At 36.8% G+C, this 22,049-nt stretch overlaps 1 long non-coding RNA gene across 1 annotated transcript in view; it reads right to left on the reverse strand.

Moving 5' to 3' along the window:
* The window catches only part of LOC132259696 (uncharacterized), a 51,668-nt gene extending 39,334 nt beyond the window's left edge, over positions 1–12,334 (reverse strand). Inside the window, exons 1-2 of the long non-coding RNA XR_009468323.1 lie at positions 12,217–12,334; positions 11,798–12,028 (exon numbers count right to left, since the gene is read on the reverse strand). This is a non-coding gene — a long non-coding RNA (uncharacterized LOC132259696). The remainder of the gene's footprint in view (positions 1–11,797; positions 12,029–12,216) is intronic.
* Between the last annotated feature and the right edge of the window lie 9,715 nt (positions 12,335–22,049).

A 22,049-nucleotide genomic window follows, 5' to 3' on the forward strand; every position in this document is an offset into this window, starting at 1 on the left:
ATTTGACTACGCATAATATCCACCTAACTCTATCGAAAGCGGAGGTGATGGAATGTGGTATTTAGACAATTTGTCAAGCATACACTTTATACTCCTTCAACTTCCAAGGAGCCAGTCAGGGTATAAATTGTATGAGGAGGTTCAGAAAAGGTGCTGGTAATTTATGTGCTCTAATTATTCAAAAGTGTCAATACTTTAAAGCTCAACATCAATCAGCATTACGTATTTTACATGCCCAGTCAAATTGGAAAAATTTATATTCATTGTATCTTGTTTGGAGGGCGGAATTACATAAGGAGAAAAAGTTATGTGCTACCACACCAAGAAAACAGACGTCCTCACTCACCATTATTTATTTCTCGGGCGCACAGAGGAAATAATCATTTTCCAGTAAATTCCTCAACAGTGTGTTATAAATAATTTGTATAGGATTTTCCGTTAAATGGCAAGTCGTTTCGTTTGAAAAATTATTTGGGTTCTGCGAAATTATTGCTCTTTTCACTCTTCTTGAATAAATAATATTTGGGAGATTTCCCCGAACGGTGGTGGCCGTGGTTTCAAGTATGAGCCCGAACACTTTTAAATAATAACCACCATCACGCCTCAAACCACGGACATGATACGGCTGAAAAGAATTATTGCACCATTCACGCACCACCAAAAATACGCGCCCAGTGCAATAGATAAGTGATGAATAATGGTCAATTACAGCACTGATTAATTATGTTTACTTCTCCAAAATTTGCCGTATGGCCATCATGGACTTAACATCTCTCTCTCACATACTAATGATGACAGATTACCTGGTCATTTGCAACAATGCGCAATTTTTATATTTTTATTAAAAGCATTCATTCATCTTTTAGCACTCTCCCCATGTTCGCGAGCGAGCAATAAAATGCCAGCTGATAAGCATAAATTGCTCATCAAGGATGAAGTTTGTGTTTCATCTCAGCGCAAATACATACTATTAAAGTACATACTGTCTTCTCGTTAAAAAGGTAAGTTTAGCACCAAGAATATGAGAGGAACTTCATACATTCTCAATGATGACATAAGGTACAATCAGGGGTACAGCGAAAGGTGGTCCTTGAGTGACGTGTCTTTTAGCCCTTTCTCGTACCTTGTTTGCACCGTTAACACTTGTCAGGCTTCCGCCCGCGTAACCGGTCAAAAGGGCTTCTTTTCTGCCTGATGAACACACGTTGTGCTACGCAGATCCCTTAGTTTTCTGCCTAGGCTCTGCCTACCCTCTCCCGACTCCCATCATATGCATATACGATAAGTGATGGCTTTCATATGAGAATCTCAGCCGGTACAGCTAGTATAATCAGTTTTTCATTATGTTACCCCCGGAAAAAGGGTGAGCCGTAGTGGGTAAAATATAGGCACAAGGGGAGGAAAACTGACGTGCGAAACTATAATAAAAATGGTAATTCTATGAACCAGAAATCTGGCCCAACATAAAACTCTCAGCTTTAGAGAAACCAACAAGGAATCAAATATTTCAAGTTATGATGCGTAAAATCGTGAATATGTAATCCCTCGAGTGTGTACACAGTGTGATATCCATTTATATACTCGTATATCTATTTTTTGGGATATTCTTTATACCCTATCTCTCTATCCCATCAACCATACATGACACTCTTTCCTTCATGAAACTAACCCTCTCACTTATTTTATTCCTCAGGGGGCATTATGTGTATATGCAAAGATACGTAACTCTACATTTTCCGATATGTTACGACATTGAACATTCTTGTAAACTGAATCCCTATAAGAAAATATTTATCCTGCCTAAAGCTCTCAGATGTCCCAGGCCCACAATCTGTCGAGCTTCGGAGGCGGGGTTGGTAAATGTGAATGTATATTTTATAGCATTATCACGATATACCGACTCTGACTATGCAAGAGTGTGACTTTTAAATTATCCCACAATTAATTGGCAATAGGGAAAAGATTTATGGCCGCAAATGTTCATTCTCATCAATTATTCAAAAGTCAATTAGCAAATTAAACAATTCGTGTTAACATATACTTAAAGAGACTCTAATAAATCAGAACAGACTCCTTTATCGAATAGGAACTCGTGCTTTTTAACGGTATCCTTTTGAATAATTAATCCACTGATGGCATAAAACTAATTTTGACAACGCTTTGCTTCAAAAAAATTATAATTCAATTATATAAAATTCATTTTTTAATAAAAAAAAAACTGTTTTTTATTCCATTTTATTTTCTAGATTGTGAGACAAATATGGAATGAAAAAAATCACTTGCGAATGCTCAAAATGCACCAATTGCGCGATATTTAAGCTATCAACTTGACATTATATACCAACATTTCTCTAAAGGTGAACATCAAGGTGACGATTCTGGCTGAGAAGTGTTTGATTCTCCATTTGTATCAGATAATTGACTGTTTATCACGCAGACTAATTCTTGCCTTCTTGTCTCTTCCCGGAAGATTAAACGTGTCGCAGAATTTGTGTCAATACCTCAATGCGTGATTAATGTCCTCTTAATCAGGAATCGATTAAAATATTTCCAGTGAGAGAGCTTTTCAGCGCCAATTGTGGAAATTCGTGCGGAGCAAATTGAAAGAAGTTGGCCAATAAATTTGGTGCAAAATAAGTCATTTTAACTTGCTTCCTCCTTCTACTCTCTCATTGAAAATTCGAAAATTTATCGCCGCCAGCATCATGGCATGTTGTGGGCGAGGCGGCAACGAAGGGTGGGAAAAGTCGCGGGAGACAGCTTCGCCGCAGATTTGAAATAAGGAAGATGAGTAAACAAATTATATCACACAATGACTCTTTTGCAATATTTAATTTAGGAAATTCCGCCATGAAAATTCTCTGTATGTGGTAATGTAATTTTGCTCAAGGTATGTGTGTGCGCATTGAAAAATACATAAACCCCTTCCAACGCCATTCTATTTATCCTATGTGACTCCTCTTTGCACTTAACAGACAGTTTCTAATAGGATAACCATAGCATATAAATGTAAGAGCTTAACAGAAGCTTTGTGTGTAGAATTAAATTTGTCTACCAACCCACCCATTCACCTAGTTATCCACCCATTTCTTACCTCCCTTATGCATTCATTTGGAAGCTAGACTTGGTGTATGAGAGCAAAGTTTTTGTGCAAAATAATTTTCTTGTGCGAAGTGTTAGCGAGAGGTGACGAAAAAAATCCTAATTGCTCTACAAGCATGTCTAATATGATAAAATCGTTGGAAATTAGATCCATCTGTCTTGATCACCTCTTTTAATTTACAACAAATATATTTGCACAACATATATAACATGCCGGTCTGTGGGGGAAGTTTAATAAGCTTCACCTTGTTTGTATTTGTTTTTTCTATTCCGTATTGTTTGCCATACGGAGCTAATTTACTTGTATTTCGTTGTTTGTAAAAGCCATGAGTAAAGTTACATGAATTTTCTCGAGTGTGAAATTATTCAAGTTTAGTGTATTTTGTGTATTCGTTAACTTGACATATACACTCGACGCAACGCTTCAATGTAAATTATAATTCGCCTGAATAATCCAGTTAATGAATGTGGAACATCATTATGATTAGCGTTACTTTATACGTACGCTGCATCGTGGCATGGAGTGTTATTATTACACGCCTGCCGCCCTGCAAAACAAACTGCGTATTTGGAGGGCCAATTTTTGTCTCGCTAATCGAAAAGAGAAACTTTCTCCCTTAAATACACCCCCAGACTAGCGACATCCAAAGCAATTTGGATTTCTTTGACAGAGAAGTCAGACGTTGTCACTTTTCAGCTCGGCATTTGATGTTCAATTCCGAAGAAATTACCAATATCTTAAAGCTCAATTAAATGGTTAAATTTTAAGAAGTTTTTGCAACGCAATAGGAGTTGTTTTTGTTTACCTGACCTCATTCGATCGCCGAATTGGAGTTCCAGGTGATTTCCTACAATTGTATAATTTCTTCTTGATTGCGGTTATGGTAAGTATTTACGAAGCTATACAGCATTTTTCTTATAAATACATAATAATGAATTCCGGAAAATTTCCCTTTCAACCTTTTATAGGCCAAAATGAGAGCATAAAAATTCTCATTGAAAATCGAGGATCCCAAAAACAATTTCTTTTTCTTTCTACCAATTTGGTAGTTTCACATCACAGTTTGTCAATTACGTCGGGTTTCAGGGAAGCCAACGTGAGGCACATCCTTGGAAGGGAAGCTCGGATGTGGCGACAGAAATCACACTTACTCGGAACACAGTAGCGTATTATAAAAATAATAATCACCATCAAAATGTGCAATCCACCCGTGGAGTCATGAAGCCATGATCGCAATAAAAGCAAATGCTGTCATTTGTCATCTTCCATCATCGCTCTATTGTGCTGTATTACGTGATGTCTCCTGTGCAAAAAATTGTCAATTTCGCAATTTGTCCTCGACGTTTTTATCTCTGCCTCCCACCATAGCCAACCCCTTTTCCTCTGTATTACGACTATGTATATGGGGGGGGAATCATACAAAATGATGCAATTTTTCCACACACACACCACCCATCTGACAAGTCAAGCCTTCGCATTCTCCATACATAACATCACCACACGGTGCACACCATGCTTTTAATGTCCATGTAAATGATTAATTGGCATTTCGTTTCGAATTTCAAATCATAAATTACATGTAGAAGCCCAAAACTACAATGTTCACCGATCTCCTAGTGTATTTCAATCCCCTGTGCTGTACAATTTTTCATATGACAAAAAATAAGCTCATTAATATTTTTCAAACCACTTTTCACATGCGTCGCGCCCAAAAGGTACCACTTGGGCAGCACAGTCGCGCCCCTTTCTCACCCCCGCACCCTTGTTCTATGTAAAGTGAATTTAAGTGCGAAAAAAGTTCACTATATTGGCCCATAGTATTGCCCACCGACCATGGTAATTACTGGGAAAATCTTGTACTAGATTACTTAATGGTGTTACATGAATTTCTTATGAGCACTTACATACTACACTTAGCAAAGCATATACATAGATTGTGCGATGTATGACACGCAAATCACCAATTTGACTGATTACAACTTGTTCTGTGTGTTCTCTGGCGGGTACAGATTGCCTTTTTTACGAGCACCAAATGTTCAAGCACAATCAATACGATGATGGAAATAAAGTTTTCCCGTACTCCAGGCGTTGTACCTTCTCTACATGGAAATATCGTAATATACCATTTTGTTTGACAGGGTGAACTTGCCGAAAAAAGGAAAACAACACCTGCAAGGTATTCATCACCATCCATTTCATCAGATATAATAATAACTTTATATCGTTCGTTCCTAGAAAGTTGCACGATATTTGTTTGCGTGATAAGAGGAAGCTTTTAGTGGAGTTTAAAATATGTATTCAGAGTGGTGAGAATTAGTCTCACTACACCCAAACACATGTTAGGTATAGATATGAAGAAAATGGGGCTGAACCGACGGTGTAATGTAATTTAAGAAGCAAAAAGAAATCCCCAGTCAGGAAACATGCGGCTTTGGCCAGAAAGTTTGCTCTAAATATGAAATACATCCGATTTCATTGTCTAAAATCTCAACACACCTTATATATAAAAAATAAAACCAATGAAACTCTCTCAACACATTTGTATTGAAATATATACAAAAAGATATGAAATGTATTCATATCCAGTATCATTCAAAATCGAGAATGATATCGTGTTTACGAATATGCAAAAGAGAACAACGGTTGCAGGAAAAAGTTACCACAAGTGTATTTTGGAAAACTCTCAACCCCAAAGGATAATACTCACTAATTCCACAGGAGATCACAGTCACGGGTTTATTCGGGGATTTCTCGTAGAGAAACTAACTTTGGATGGGAGTAAAACACAAAAATACACCATAACCGTTTTGAGTCCTTGATCGAAAATTTGAGCCTTTGAGCGGATTTTACCCAGGAAGTATCCGAAAAGAGGTACAGAGTCAATATTTACCTCTCAACTCTGCTCTCTTCACATTAACTGTACACACATGAAGTATTTAGATGGTCAATACGACCGAGATGAAATGAACATTTGGGATTCCTAATTTTTCGAATGCCAACAGAGGCGCAGACGAAAATTCTCCATGTTCAAATAAACGGAAATCGTTTCTCTGAACCGGCGGGTCTTTATGGATATCATCAAGCACCTCAGAGGACAAGCTACTTATTTGAAAATGGAGGCCCATATTTTCCCGGGAAAATATAAAATTTTACTGTTGAATAAAGCAAGAGAATAGATTTTACGGCCGTCGTTTAGAATTCGGACGGATGACCCTCTAAATCGATTTAGAGTAGTCCCAGCGCAGCTCCTGGCTCATCTAATTATACTTAAGGAAAGGGTTCGCCTCTCGTTTTTCATGCATTAAATATGTAACGATTGTTCATGGTTGGCAAGTAAATGTTATGTCACATATTTGGGGAAAATATTTACCGTATTGACATAAATATCCATTTATGTATGCCGAAATATAAGTTGAAGAGTAAACAAAGCACAAGTTGGAAATATATACTGAGCAAACAGCAGGTGAGGTGGATTACAATGATTGAAGACATTCATACCTTGTTAGCCCGTGATGCCGATTATGTTATTTTTAATAGGTAATTAATAGCTCATTAAGATGTATTTCTGGGGGTGAGCCTCGTCGCTACACGCGGTATGAAGCAATGATTATCACGTCGTGATATAATGCCAAAATACTTGTATACATCGCGAGCTGACGTGCCCCCATCCCGTCTTGTATTTGCATTAAAATCGCATTACCGACGTATTGACAATAATATTAGCTCAAATATTTATTTATGTAAGATTGGCGGAGAAAAAGCTGCAGGATAACATAAAAATTGTTTATATATATCCACACACACGCATATAACCATTGATCGCATTTATCATTATTTTCCGTAAAGGTAATAAAAAGTTTATCGCCTTCTACATTCATATGCGAGTTATACCGCATAGAAAATTTATTGCTGAAATACGAATCGATTATTCTTAAATGTTTCTACCAGCGAAAAGGTAATAAAACATACAACATAGAAAAGCTCAACAACAGGAACATTATGGCGGGTGCCTTGGAGAATGTGCAAAAAATATATTTGTGTATAATAAAAATAAAAATTGCTGTGCAGGGCGAGAGTATCAACAAAGGATGAGCACCTCTTTGTATCGTATTTGTAATGCCACACATATATGTAATAACATAAATTTCCCTATTTCAACTTTTTATCTGTAAAACTTTTCCTCTATGTCGGGAAATTAATTTTAAACACCCATTCAAGGAGTGAAATGCGCTCACTTATATGGAAGAAATTTCGAACAATGCATCAGTGACTTCTGAAATAAATCCACAGTCGTTCGTCAAATTGTTGTAAAATGTTTAAAGACTATAGATGAATTTGCACAGAACTAATTGAACTGATGGACTTCTTCTTACAATTGCTTGAGAGCAAGTATGTGATTATTTCTCGTGCGTGTCTTTCTTTTACAGGAGTCACTGGCCCAACATTTCAGCACTACAAGTGTTGGAATTTTTCTACCAAGTTACGTCGAAGCCGGAGGAGCAAGTGTGGAAGTAATGCTCGGGCTACAGACGGAAAATTTGCATTTATTTTGAGTGAGACCATATACTGAAATATCACTCGGAATTGATAACGAACTTACAATGTTCTACACTCGTGTCTGTGAGCATGTTCACAATGAATAAATGTGCTATATTGCATGTTTTTTTCCGGCGGATATCTGCATTTTTTCGACTGCCAGAATTAAAAATTCCGCATAATCTCCACACATACGTACGGCCCCACCTTGGCTCTCGGTGGCACAGAGGAAAAGCCCTCTGTGGAGAGACGCGCAGCTCGCAAAAATAAGGCCCCTGAAATGTACATAAGCCAGAGGGTTGAATGGTGACTGCAACTGTTACCAGCACTATGGTTGGAATTCTTACAGAGTATGGAAAGTGGGAATGTCGTGGTTTTTGGGGTCGAATAGAAGATGTATTTTCAAATGCGCACATTTCCTCACAGACGGCATGGTTGACTGTGGAATGACATGACAATTCCAAATCCGCCACATACAACTGCTATTTCCACGTAATGTACAAACATACACCGAATTTTCATGATACTTTGCCTTTCTCCTTGCTGCGGATGTAAATTAATGTAGAAAACATTGCACATCTTTACGATGGGAAAGTTTAGTTCTGTTTACTAACCAAACAGTTTGAATTACGTATATTGAAGCTTTTGTTCCCAACCACCATGAACGTCACATTTTCCAATTGTATGTCCTGAAATTAAAATTTTCCATTGTCTATTTTTCTTCGGTGAAAATTAAGTTGCAATATTAATGGAAATTTAATTTTCTCACTTTATGTTGAAAAATCAATTGCCATTGCAATGGAAGTGAGGCTATAAAGGGCCAATAGAGACCCTGCAAATTCATCAATAGAATCAAGAAATCAATAGTCGTTCAGAGTTAATGTCTGTCAACTCATTCAATAGACAATCAAGTGGAACATTGACTCGCATCAAGTGGCTTTATGCACATAAAAAGACAAACTCTTTCCTCTTAAGACGTCTCAAAATGCTGTTACATCGAATATTTTATTAATATTTAAGTGCCTTATATGTTAATGGGTGAGAGAACACAACTCGAGCATTAGTCCATGACCATTTCGAGGGCGTAAAACACTGTTGAGCCAATTCATTGAAAATGTCTGCAATAAACTTGGGAATTCATCAATAGATTTTTATTGGCATGTACGCAAAAACAATTCAGCATGGAATTCAGTACATCACCATCGCGATTTTATATCGCAATTTTATACATGGCAGAGATATTAATATTTGACGCCAACAGCCAATGAGACTTAAATCATATTTCAGATACAGAAATTATCAGCTTAACGACACTCAATAAATCCGTTGCCACCCAAGCAATCAATGTATTTTTGTCTGGGGAAAAATTTTCTGTCACTGTGTTCTTGTGATATCTAAATCAAGAGATTGTGCCATTTAAATAACATCATATGTTTTGCTGACTGAAAAGGGGATTGAAGCTTCCAATTCGAGATTTATAGCCTCAATTGTAAACGCTTTAGATCGGAATCTGTATAAGAACTTAAAGCTCTAGCGTGATCGATAAATTGAAGACACGCAGTGGCGTGAAAAGGTAATCCAATACTCTATGGTAATTTTTCTAAATTTTATTTTCCAATCTTTTTAGCATTCAGCAAATCTCTCAGCCACATCTACCCTCCTGAAAAGTATTTTTCTGCGGAAATCGGGATCCTTAGAGAATTATGAACCGTCATCATGGCGTAATTTATTGAATCCTTTCTCTCTAGCTGAGAAATACAGATATGCGAAAGGGAAACATCCGTGACCAAAAAATATTCCAACTGGCATAAAAATTTTCCGCATAAATGATTGATAGCAGACAATTCGGATTTTAACATTCATTCGTATTTCTAGTTTTAGAATCTCTATTGCCTTACCAACCAGTAAAGAATTTAATTAGGCACTACGTGCGATAATTGAATTCGAGCACAGCATTTGAAATGCAATAATTAATTAGCGATTCATCGTCATAATGAAGATTGATCGTTCCAATAAATCATAATCGCATTATATTTTATTGGTCTAAAATTGCAATAATAATTTGCACATTGCTACAATGCAATGAAAATGAAACATGGAATGAAAATCCTCAGTTTATTCTCAGGCTGCGCCAGCCAACATGAAAATATTCAATTAAATTTGCTCACTGTGAGAGGAATTTTGTAAATCCGCGAATTGTTATAGACATTAATGCATATACACACGTACGTATGTGTATATGCTGCAAAGATTGAGCAAGCATGCAGATTGAAATATTTCATATCAGGTATTCCTTTCTACTCCACTTTAGAAAATAAATTCTCTTCAGATTATAGTTGAAAATAGTTTATACACTACAAATTGAAAGCAACGTGAAGGAACTCCTGTAGATTCAATGTGGCGACTTATAAAGTGATTGTCTCATTTATGAGTCACGATTAGCGAAACCCTTTTAGAACACGTCCTCATTCACCGATTCCCATCAGTCCCAACAGTCGTTCTGTCCATCCACCCTCGAGTTTCAACCAGGTGATCCTGCAGTCAAAATACTTGTAGCTGAGGTAATACAATATGTATGTAACAATTTTAATATCATACATATGTACATGATCAAACTCCAGTAGAACTTCTATAAAGAACTGTTAAATTGAATCATGAATTTTGCATTTCGCTCTACATAGATTTACTATTTCAAGTATATTTATGCTACATTGTGTTATTAAAAGCTGAAGATTCTAAATCGGAACTCTGGGTAAAGTGCATATTTGATCATAAATATCTGGTGCAATGTAATATGAGGAAACTCCATTGTGTGCAGACTGATGCAAACACCCCCATATTTGCTGTATCAATTTAGAATTATTCCCTGCATAAACTTTTAATTACTTCCACTCTTTATGAATTCGCTTGTGCGCTGTGGGAAAATTGAGAATTTAGACATCACCTCATTAAAGTGGAACTTAGCAGCGACGGTGTAATTTTGTACATAAAATTTTTGTTGTAAAAAGTCAAAGTTGCCAAATACCTATATTGCAAAAGTATATTTTATGTAAATGTAAAAAATTGTCCACTTTCTCAACTAACATGAAATTCAATTTAGCAAAATATCGCCAAAATGCTATGAATCTAGCTAAAGAGATAAGAAATTCAGTGGAAAAATTTAACATATAAGATGCCATTTCCAGATAAAATTATAGTACTTAAACATTTCTCGTTTCATGCACATCTCAATCCAGCTGCGAATTCGTAATAGTGTCTCTGGGAGCTGTGCTCTTAGCTTTTGAGGTGATACACGCTAATGTAAATTGTATGAGATTTCGGTCTATAGGAGATTTTACGAAAGGCTCAGTTTGGGGAACGTTGATTGGAAAACTTTTACGAGGACCCCCTCTTGTGGCAAACAACTTTTCCATTTCCCTAGATTTTATTCAGTATACTCCATTGTATGTATCTCAGTGCACTCGTCTTAAGACAGAATTGGTTGACAATATATATTTTGCACTGTGGGCTCAGAGGTATAGTAATTTCAAACTAAACGCTCACCTAGGCCATTATAGAATACATTTCAGCTGAGCGAAACCAACCAGAGCCCGGTAAAGATTAATATTTGTATTTTATACATATAAATTAATTCAAAATCAGTTTCCTTTTTTTTCTTTTTCAGAAAAAACCCCGATAATTCAGGCCGACAAGATATCGAAATTTTGTTCTGGTAACCCTAAAATTTCACACTCTGGCATTGTAGTGAGGAAACCCACCGAGACTGAAGTCGCGAGTATTTTCGCCTGTCATTCTACAAGGAAAAAAAGAACAAGGTATGGAAAATTTGTGGGAAGAAGTGTCTTATGCAGACTTAATTGCTGCATATCAGTGTTCCAGCGGCTCCAATGTGCGCCAAATTAATGGAAGTCAGAGCCAATCAAGTGGCCGCGATTGCATGTCAGCAGAAGTTCTGGATAACGTGATTCCTAACGGTCAGCGGCCGTAGATAAAGAAATGCTCCGACGGCCTCTGGAACTCTTCGTGGTCGCGGCGGTCATGTCCGTGGAGGCGCTGTGGTCGATATTGACGTCGGAACTGGTAAGACGTCTTACAAACGCAAAAGTCCAACTGTTGGGCAAAGTATTGAGGGCTCAAACAAGCGTAGACGTTACTCACGTTTGCCGCAGTCTATACAGAAGCCGCCGCAACCATCACTGGATGCGCCCCAGCTAATTTCGTGCGATCTAACGTGAATCTTGACATGGAGCGTATGACATACTGCGTTTTCCCAGCAGCAGTTCTAACTGTCCGGTGATCGATCAATTCCTCACCCGTTCGTATGACACGCGCGTGCTCCAAAAGCTCGCGTTAAAAGATGCTTCCAAAGGAACTGAATAGTTTCCGGAACTGAAATTACACAAATATAGAAACAGATTTAGAAACCAATGCAATAAAGCCTCCTCTTATGTCACTTTCCTCGCTTTTCACACCATTTTAAGACTCCATTGCAATACTTTTTGCTGGCCACATTCCGAGGACGATTGTTGGGTGGCACAGAGAAAAATTGACGACGCAATTCATCCGCTTTCTCTCACCTTGATTTATATTCACGCGGCCGAAAAGTCCCTGTAGATTTATCTCTAGCAATTGCTTGAGGTCTAACACGTTTAGAAATTCAGTTCCATTGCAATTTTTCCAAAATGAAAACTTTGGGATATTCACAAAAAGGTTGCAATTTTAGGGTTATGTTTATACACTGAAGTTAGCACAGATTACTGCATTTGAAGGGTTTCTGTATTTGGTGTCACTTCTTAACGAATCGTTCTGCTTAGCGTTTTGCGCGTTTCGCTTTATCACGTCCTTCGCGTCCTTTAAACGTGTTGGCAATTTTGGAAATAGCCTTTTTCCACATTTTGCATTTTTTCATCCTTTCTTCGGCGAAAGCTTCATGGTATTTTCTTTTAAATTGCGATTTGTGAGTATGCGATTAATCGACATTTCCAATTCTCTTTTCTGTGATATGTATCGCCTGAAAATAAATAAGCTGCCGAAAAACTATATATGTAACATCACAATGAAAGTATTTTCCTTTTCTATTTTCACACAACACAATTCCATTTTAGTAATCGCATTACAAAGATTATGTATAGGGCTGTACATTGCTCTGAACACATGAGAAAATCCTTAAGGATTTTCTCCATAAACAGCTACATGTCCTTAAAGTTGTGCCAGCTGGATGTGTGGAAATGTTAACACTCAATTTTGCTCTAATTTAAATTAGTCACAGAGATTATGGTGTGTTTCAGTAATAGGAGCTCAAAATACTGGAAAACTAATTATAAATTTGTCCACATCAGTTTTATTGAAGTAATATGGCAGCCCATTTGAGGCACGGTCTCAATGAGCAACCCCACCTCTATTGTGGGGCTTTACTTGAGAAAATAAATAATTTCTCTCGCCCCTTTGCCCATCGACCTGCGGTGAAGGTATCGAGTTTCACGGTGCAGGAAAAAAATGTTCGACAAAAAAGCACATTTGGCGCACATTCTTCTATGTAATACATTGCTTCCAAGTCACTTCCGGAAAACAACGGGAAACCACCAGAGTGTAATAATTTCCTCGGCAAAAAGGAGGATGTAGCTGAGTGCAATAAAATTGCAGTTGGAAAGTTAAATAATATGAGAAGAAGTCATAAGATAGTTTTCGTTGATCGCTCCAATTTCCCAACCACAAGTGCGAGTCAGTGATAAGATGGCCAGCGAAGCGTACAGTTGAGAAATTCACAATTGATGGGCTTTCATCAGCAGACGCTATTTTATAATTCAAGTGGGACCACGCTTTCGGATTCTCCGTGAAAAATCGAATATCGTGTGTGTATGTGCGAATGAATTGGGAAAAATTCTATATCTATTCCCATTTATACATGCTACGTGAGGTCATCTATTTTTTCGTGACATTTTGACCTCCAGAGGAAATGCTCGCTTGCGAGAGCATGACACGCGGACATGCGTTCATGAGTTGCCACAAAATTATGCGACACACCTTTTACACCTTCAATGCATTATAGGGGTGAACTCTTTTGGAATTCCACAGGTAAACTGCTGTTTTACACCAAATATTTCCGACAACATTCCAGTCTACTTTTTTTCCACCTTTCCCAGAATTTCTAATACACTCACCTGAATTCTCTGTACGGCTCTTATACGTGCAAAACCCTTAAAATGAATAGTGCTGTAGTTGCAAAGCCCCAGACATTTTTGTCATTTTAAAATGCAATTATACAATGCCTGACAACATGAAAGGCGAATAGGGGTGCATGACAGGTGGCGAAGTAAAAGATATTCACTAAAAATTGCGCGATAGCAAGTAGCAACGCTGAGCTGTGCTCACATCTGTCCAGGAGAAATCAAAGTTTATTCTATAAAGTACTGTGAGTTTTTTTGTCTTCTGAATGAAGAAGCGAATAACATGTATCTAATAGGATGAATCGAAGAAGAATATTTGCAATGGGGTCACCTTTCTTTGATCTAACTGTGCGACACAAGATGCTAATCCTCCCCATGGCAGCAATAGCCGAATAAATGTTTTGCATGATATTGATTGGGCGGCTTTCCAAAGAGTGATGATTTATGCCCACTGAACCATGCCATTGACATTTACATAATGCAATTATTCAACACACTGAGATAATTATTTAATGATCGTGTTTCTACACACAACCTGTGATTAATGTGAGGCGAAATGTTTTTTCGGGGAGACAAGCACAATACCGAGTGAGAAGACTCCCAATAGTTTAATTAGCATTAACATAACAGGGGTCATTTATTTTCAAAATACAAATATCTGGCATTGCAAATGGAACTTAGGTAATGGGATTAGAGTAAGCTATGTCTACTATTAACGAAGTTCCACCACATAGAATTCGCATGTACGAATACTTATATAAAATATTAATGCCATCATTGGTTAACGTTGCAAATAACTTTTAATTGGTTGCGTGACAGTTTCAATCACCCAAACCCAGCTATTCGAGAATAATTTTGTTCACTGCGCGAATAAAGTGGGCTGAAGAGGGGTAGTAGTGTGACAAATCTGTTCTCGTTCATCAGGCAAACCGCCACCATTCATATTGATTAAATATTAAAATTTTCATTCGTTTATAAATAAATAAAACACAGATTTTCGTGACACTCTCACACTATCACAGCGAACACACCATGAAATTGATTGCGTGTGATAAAAATTACCATTAATCTCTCACTCATTGGAATATATTTCGGATGTACATAACCCACCCTCAGAAGCCCTGACGACCCTCCGCAGCCACGCCGGAGGATATGAGTTCAACTGATAAGCATACACAAATATCACGATAAATTGTTCAGCGACACAGCAAAAATGACAATTCACAAGATTTAAACTCTTCATTTTGTCGATTATCACATAATTTTCCACTTGTCTCCTATTTGCATATCACATAAAATATCAACGGGCTCAAAAGGCAACAGAGTAAGGACATTAGATCAAGATATTAATTATGCTAATCGCCACTTAACATAAGCCCAATCACACCAGCAATATTGAAATTATGCGACGAAACTCAGGGCAAATACTCAACAAGATGCACGCATTATACGGTATTATTATACAAATGTGCAAAAGATTAAGTTTGATGATATAAGGAAATGTCGAAATTTCACACAAAAATTCATTGAAAGTACGCAGGATGCATATTAGAAAAGCACCTAAAAACATTGCCGTCTAATTCAATAAATCATATTTGAGTTTTATGTCACATGATGGTAAGTTTACGTGCCCTTCGTAATTGCTGCACTAAACGTGAATTATTTATCTAATCAAAAATTTAATTTGTCAGTCACATGAATTTAGCCAATGGAAAATCATTAAAAAGCATATAGAAAGTAGAGAGCAATTTGCCATAGAAAATTAATCTCTAAATATTTTAGTTTGCACAAAATTGCATAATATTTCCACATTCTCGCCCGCTAACGACACAACATCAATTGTGTCGTTGCCACGCTGAGGTGACGAAAGTATTCTGCACTGAACACAAAGTTTTGAGTTTTCTTCCTAATTTAATATTCGCGCTTGTGTAATTGAAACATGTAAATATTGTACGTCATTGTGCATTATATTATTCATTTACACTACGCCATTAATTTTTTTTCGCCCCTAGAAAGATAATTTTTCTCACGTCGACTCGGTTGTGCCACACAAGTTCTTCTCTCATTCTTAGTTCATTCAATAATAAATTATAAATCTGCGAGAAATTTTTGCTTTGTTAGAAACACGAAATGAACACAAAAGCTCGGCGGACTGTTCTTCAAAAAGAACAACTTTCGTACTGGTTTTTTTCGTCTTCTCCTAGAAATAGCAAGTGAGAGAGTATTCAAACTGAAAAAAAGCACTAAGCACACGAAGTCCAAGCAGAGAAAAAGTTTTACAACCTCTATAACTTTCCACTTTATGACAAATTTTCTTCTTCTGCCCGCAAAACGGAAAACTGAGTAATATAATAAAAATTTCACAACTTATAACCGTTTCGTTGTTCTTCTCCCTTCCTCGTCCAGAACTCCCTTTCTATTCGACATACAAGTGCACATATGTACGGAGGAATGTGATTTTGAACTCAGCGCTCAAGGTGCTCTGAAGATTCTGAATAAATGATTGAGAAAATCTTTTCCTTTCATGTGTATTTTTCATCCAAACGCAGTTATTACTAATCATTTCTATCCACAGAATTAATATTGTAGCAGAGAGAGAGAGAATAGATGAGATGTTTTTTCAAGCAAGGAAGTGTAGATTAAGAGCAGCGAAATGTGTTCAGCTTGAGTTTCCTGACAACACTCACCTAATTCCGATATTAAATATGTACATGAGATTTCAATTAAGTGTCTTTGTCTCGACGTCTCATAAGTCATGCTGACAGCTCTGGTTTTAAGGTTTTAGACATACATTAGTAAATCTCAATGAGAGACAAATTGATTTTCAAGAGCAATTTAGTAAACCATGAATATGTGAGGAAAGTGCTTTCCGAAGAAAATTCACCACCTAAAAGAGAATATGCAGAAATTTCGCCCCAGGATTGAATTTAGATAACACCCAGTTATGAATTTACGGAGAAAATCAAAGCCCATAATGCAATTGTGAAATATGTGTTTGTGCTCAGACGATGGATTTTCTTGAATTGTTGGCAGTTTGCAAATCCCTCTCGCTGTTAAACCAAACTGGCCAATATAATTTGTATTCAATTTATATGCAATTTGTGTTTGAACTATAATAGAGTAATGATGTAGTGTTGCCTATTCAAAGAGGTTAGCCAAAATTAAAATGATCTACAATGCAGTGGTGCATGTTCGATGATTGCAACCTCCAACTTTCGACCCGGTCAGATATCGAGATTCTTCACCCGACTACAATGCAATGTATGCAATTGAACTACAATAGAAGCATTGATGAGTTAACATTGCACTGTGAATGCACTTCATTTGATTTGTGGTTTTCAAACAATCTATTATTTAATTGTAGACATTTGATTTAATGGACAGTGCCAAAATATTCTATAGGCTCTGCAGATGTATGTATAATTGCATGTTCAACATTGTAATGTGGTGCAAAGGATCAATTTTAATGAGAGAAAATCTGAATATGTCACATTTTATCCATCTTAAATGGAAAATGGAACTCTGTGGAGCGCGAAATTTTCATATCCAGATGATATTTTCCGAGAAAAATATATAGTTTTTATTCTCACTGTCAATTTGTGCAAATTATCCATTTCCCAAGGCTTACCAATTAATATTTCAGCACGGTTTAAAGAATTTTCTCGGAATTCCGTCTTCCACCATTTCATCCAGATGCTTAGGAAGGTAAATCTAATTGAATTTCACATAAAGTATGAGTCATTTGAAAATGCACAGCTTAACATGAAGGCTTTGTGGTGGGATTCTAGTCACGTCACCAACAATTTCTATCAGAATAATTTTCTTTTTCCTCCTTGTATTCCTTTCAAGTGGTGAGTATTTTTCGATATACTATTTGATGCTGTGAATCATAAGCATTGTCCTATACATTTAAGGGGAGAATGCTTGTACATATGTGCACACATCAATTGATATTCTACTCATTCATCTGGGATTGATTTCGATGTGTGTTTGTTTGTGAATTTGTTATCTGATAGTCCCTCTCAAGTTGTAACAATAAAAGTGTACATTTGAATTATCATCCCCTTTTCCACCTTCGCAATGCGATATTATATTTCGCAAAAATGAGACTCCGCGACCATGTATAAAATGTTGAATGTCATTCGGATGCGGAACTGCATTTCAGAGCCAATATGTGCAGGAATGCACTACAAAAGTGGTGTAAAATAAAAGTTTCACGGTTACACAATAGTCACTTTGCCATTGTATCGACCGCATTCTTCGTACGTCAATATATCTCTTCACGTCTTTGGAGCCACACATGCCTGACCCTGCCTAGTATCCATTCTCTTATGTATCTCGCCTACAATAACAATCCGCCCGCGAAGAAATGGCACAGAAGAGAAGCAATTCATCCTCAAAAATTGACCCCCTGTCTTTGGTTGCCACGAACGAAGGAGTGGATATCTGAGAAAAATATAATAAATATATCATACGGTGTCTTATCTGTGTCCGATAAACATATTGCCGCTGATTAATATTTAGGAAAGGTCTAAAATTAGTTGACAAGAATTTATGATTCGCCTCTCCAGTCAATTCTTCAAATCCCACCCTCGCCGAGACCCAAACAGCAAGACATGCGGATATACCGTTGGAGGAAAGTTTCTTTTTAATGGCAAACCATCAACTGGACGTGTTAGTCGAATTCCTTTATTTATCTGGAATCTATTGTGGAAGCTGTTGAAACCTCACACTCGTGCCCTCTTGCAAATAAAGTGAAACACATCAATTTTATTTAAATAAGCTTCATGTAGTGCTTTTAGCATTGTGTGACGTATTTAAGCTGACATTACTCTCCCATGCAAATCTGGGGCTCCGAAAAAGGCGAAGCAAAAGAAAGTTCTCAAATATATAAATCAGAGACGCAAGTTTATCAGAGGGCAGAAAAACTTTTCTTTTTACATATACTGAAAAACTTTTAATGAAAGCATCAAAGTGTAATGAGGTGGGACTTTGCTTCTCTAGTGATAAAGAATAAATTTCATTTTCCTCTCTCACCCATTCCTATTGTTCTTTCTGCCGAATAATGCCTTATACACTCCTTCCCATTTAGGAGTCTTTCATATTTTTGAATAAATTTCCAATGTATAAATAGATTAAACAGCGTAACAGAACGATATCGTTTATTCTTGACAAATTGCTATTTAAAGCGGAATTGAATTTTATAAATTTCCACCCACACCAGCCGCCAAGCCAAATACACTCTTCGCCAAAATATATTCAAATTGAGTTAACGCATCAGAAATTGCGGTGAGATGAAAGAAATTGCGGGTTGAGCCTTGACTTTTATCTCCTTCCTTATTGTAATTCGATGATGGAACGTTTTCATCGCGGAGGAAAAATTTAAATTAAGACAAAACGAGACTTACCTGACAGCTGCGCACCGCGAAAATGGTCAAAAAGCGAGATGACAAAATTCATTCCAGCTCTGCTTCGAATTTCTTTACATCCAATCACATCTATACGCGTCTGAATACATAATAAACTACTAATGCATGTGCAGTACTTTACAGACTACAATTTGGACGAGGCCCTGATCCAGAAAGCGATAATTATCATTTGATGTGTCCACCATTATCCAGCATCCACTGCTCAGAATATCGAATGTTCTACACGCACATGGCTAAATTGCTTTGTGCAGAGCTTCCTGCAGTGCATGTGTTATATAAAGATAGATATCCTCTTATTGTAAGTTGCGACTATAGCTCGAGGAGGATCTGGATGAATGGTGTTAAAGTAGCCGGAATGCATTGTTGTCCCCATCAGCAAACAAACAGTAATTAATGTGTATGCGGAAGCAGCTATGTAATCAAGATATTCGATGGATGTGCCATGGTCTGACTCCTGATCTATGCATCTTAAATTGCAATCATCACAAATTCATACAGAAGAGCACCAGTATTTCACATTAAAGCGGAGATAGAGATTCGTCATGTGGAAATATATTTGGACGTTTATCCAAAATGGCATTCAATTCGGTAATAACTATTATAAGAGACATATTAGTTAATCTCATTACACATACTTGATGCTGCGATTAGCATGGAAATCTAAAGATCTTCACCTCAAAGAAAATACAGTCAGAAGTGGTGTATAGCCCAGCGGACTTCTTGGGAAGTGGAAGTGTTGAAAAACTTACAATATTCCTTTCTGGAGATCTTCTTTTACTACCAAATTACTCTGATTCTTTGGATGACTTTCTATTTTTACGTAGAAACAATCATAGTGCTTTTCTAGGTAATGTAGCGAATCAAAGATAGATGTAATGAATAATTCCCAGTCTAGTACATCAATTCTTATGCTGCAATCCGGAAAACAGTTAGTCATTGACAGAATTTAGCATTTGTGTACAATAAATGTTCCTATTCTGAACCTTTGATGTTAAAGAATTCTACAAATTGCGATAAAGTCAAACATAACCTCAAAAATATTTTATTGGCCTTGGAAAAAGTTTATTCACAAAACTTTTTGGACGATTCTGACAATGAATCAACAATTTTAAGTTCATTTGAAAATTATAAGAGATGATTTTAAAATCTAGAAAAGCTTCCAAACACAGTACATAAAGATTTTTTGGTGATATATTGAGGACATCCAAAATGCGCTTTTAAGTGAATTTTTACAAAATATCGGGTGGAAACTTAAGGGATTGATTAAAATTTATGGATTAGTGTGGAAACAGTCTAAGAATTTCAAGTGATGCAAATGTCAGAAAATAATAAACAGATTTAAGACAAATTATCTTCCCCTTGGTTTTTTCAAAGGCAACATCGAAAGTTAGTAACAAAGGTGATTCAAGAACTCCGACTCTGTCCTGCTCACCCCAAATGTCGGTTATTTAATTCACTGTTATTTGTGATACTTAACGCTCAGTATTTCATAATTTGCGGCTCAATCCATAAAAGTTTTCAAAATAAATGTAATGCCATAAAGCACACATCTGTATGTTGGTAGATAAAAGAACAAAATTTATTATTTGGTTTCATTTTCCAAAATGAACCCCATAAATTGCCATTCAGTTTCACATCCATACAATTTTCATAAGCCAACAAAGCGCCGCGAAAATTTATGTGTCTTATGCGAAAGTGTTTATCACTTATAATGCATCGGATTATTTGTATTTAAAACACTTCACCACATATCACACCCCATGTTTTGAATAATTTTGCATTAATACAAATGTTCGTCATTACCAAACATATGTGGGAGGACTCTCAAAGTGTAAAGTGAAGATGTGTTGTTCGGCAAAATGAGCCTCTTGGCTTTCTGCACAGTGTCATTTAAGTTTATTACACGGCTACATAATTGTACTCTACATGCTCACATTTAGACCATCCTTTTTCCGCCTAATGAGAGCAATTACAGGAATAAAGGCGCTCTCTCCGGCAAATGTAAAATCATCTTTATCACATTCGATATTACTCTCCGTGTGAAGAGATTCCCCGGCACATAAGGGCTGTTTGTTACTTCTATGTACATAAATTCAAGAGATATTTAGGCCCCTTTTCTGCGTCTAATACACCCACATATGATTAAGGGCGCATAAATTCTAATTGAAATTCATTATTGCCATCAGAAAGTCTTCCTTAATTCGATTTCAACTTTTATGGGGAATTCCTTCATACACGCACACTTTTCTGCTCATTCAACCGCGCAATATAATTACACATAGATTATGAGATAATAATAAGCCGCCATAAGACGTCAAAGATGCTGAAGTTATCATAATGTTCTTTAAAGAGAGTGGTAACTTTACGTGGAAATATGGCAGTAGTAATGAATTCAGATTGTGTTGATTATGGCCTTGCCTTGCTACCGCCTTTATTTACTACACGAGATGTCTTCAAATGATTGTGGGCGCAAATTCTCTTAGAAGATTCTTCTGATCAACCGACCGATCAAGTAAGCGGGAAATTACTGTGTGCAATAAAAATGAAATGTAGCTCTCTGGAATTGCATTCACCCAATGCTAATGGCTAAGCTGTGTAACTTCCGAGGCAGCCCATACTTTGAGTCAAAATTTACTCCTGTTAGACCATGTCTGACAGGCATTTGCAATCCTACTTTTGAATTCTTCATTGGCATTTACATTTGAACATCCAATTCAGGTCAACCATTCTACGAAGTTACTTGTCTTGACTTTTTGCTTAATCTCTTCTCCTCTGCATTGATTACGTATTTGAAATGAATGTGAAATATTGCTC

The sequence above is a fragment of the Phlebotomus argentipes genome, unplaced genomic scaffold (genome assembly GCF_947086385.1).
Source record: "Phlebotomus argentipes unplaced genomic scaffold, Phlebotomus argentipes genome assembly contig_6, whole genome shotgun sequence".
In the NCBI taxonomy this organism is placed as follows: Eukaryota; Metazoa; Arthropoda; class Insecta; order Diptera; family Psychodidae; genus Phlebotomus; species Phlebotomus argentipes.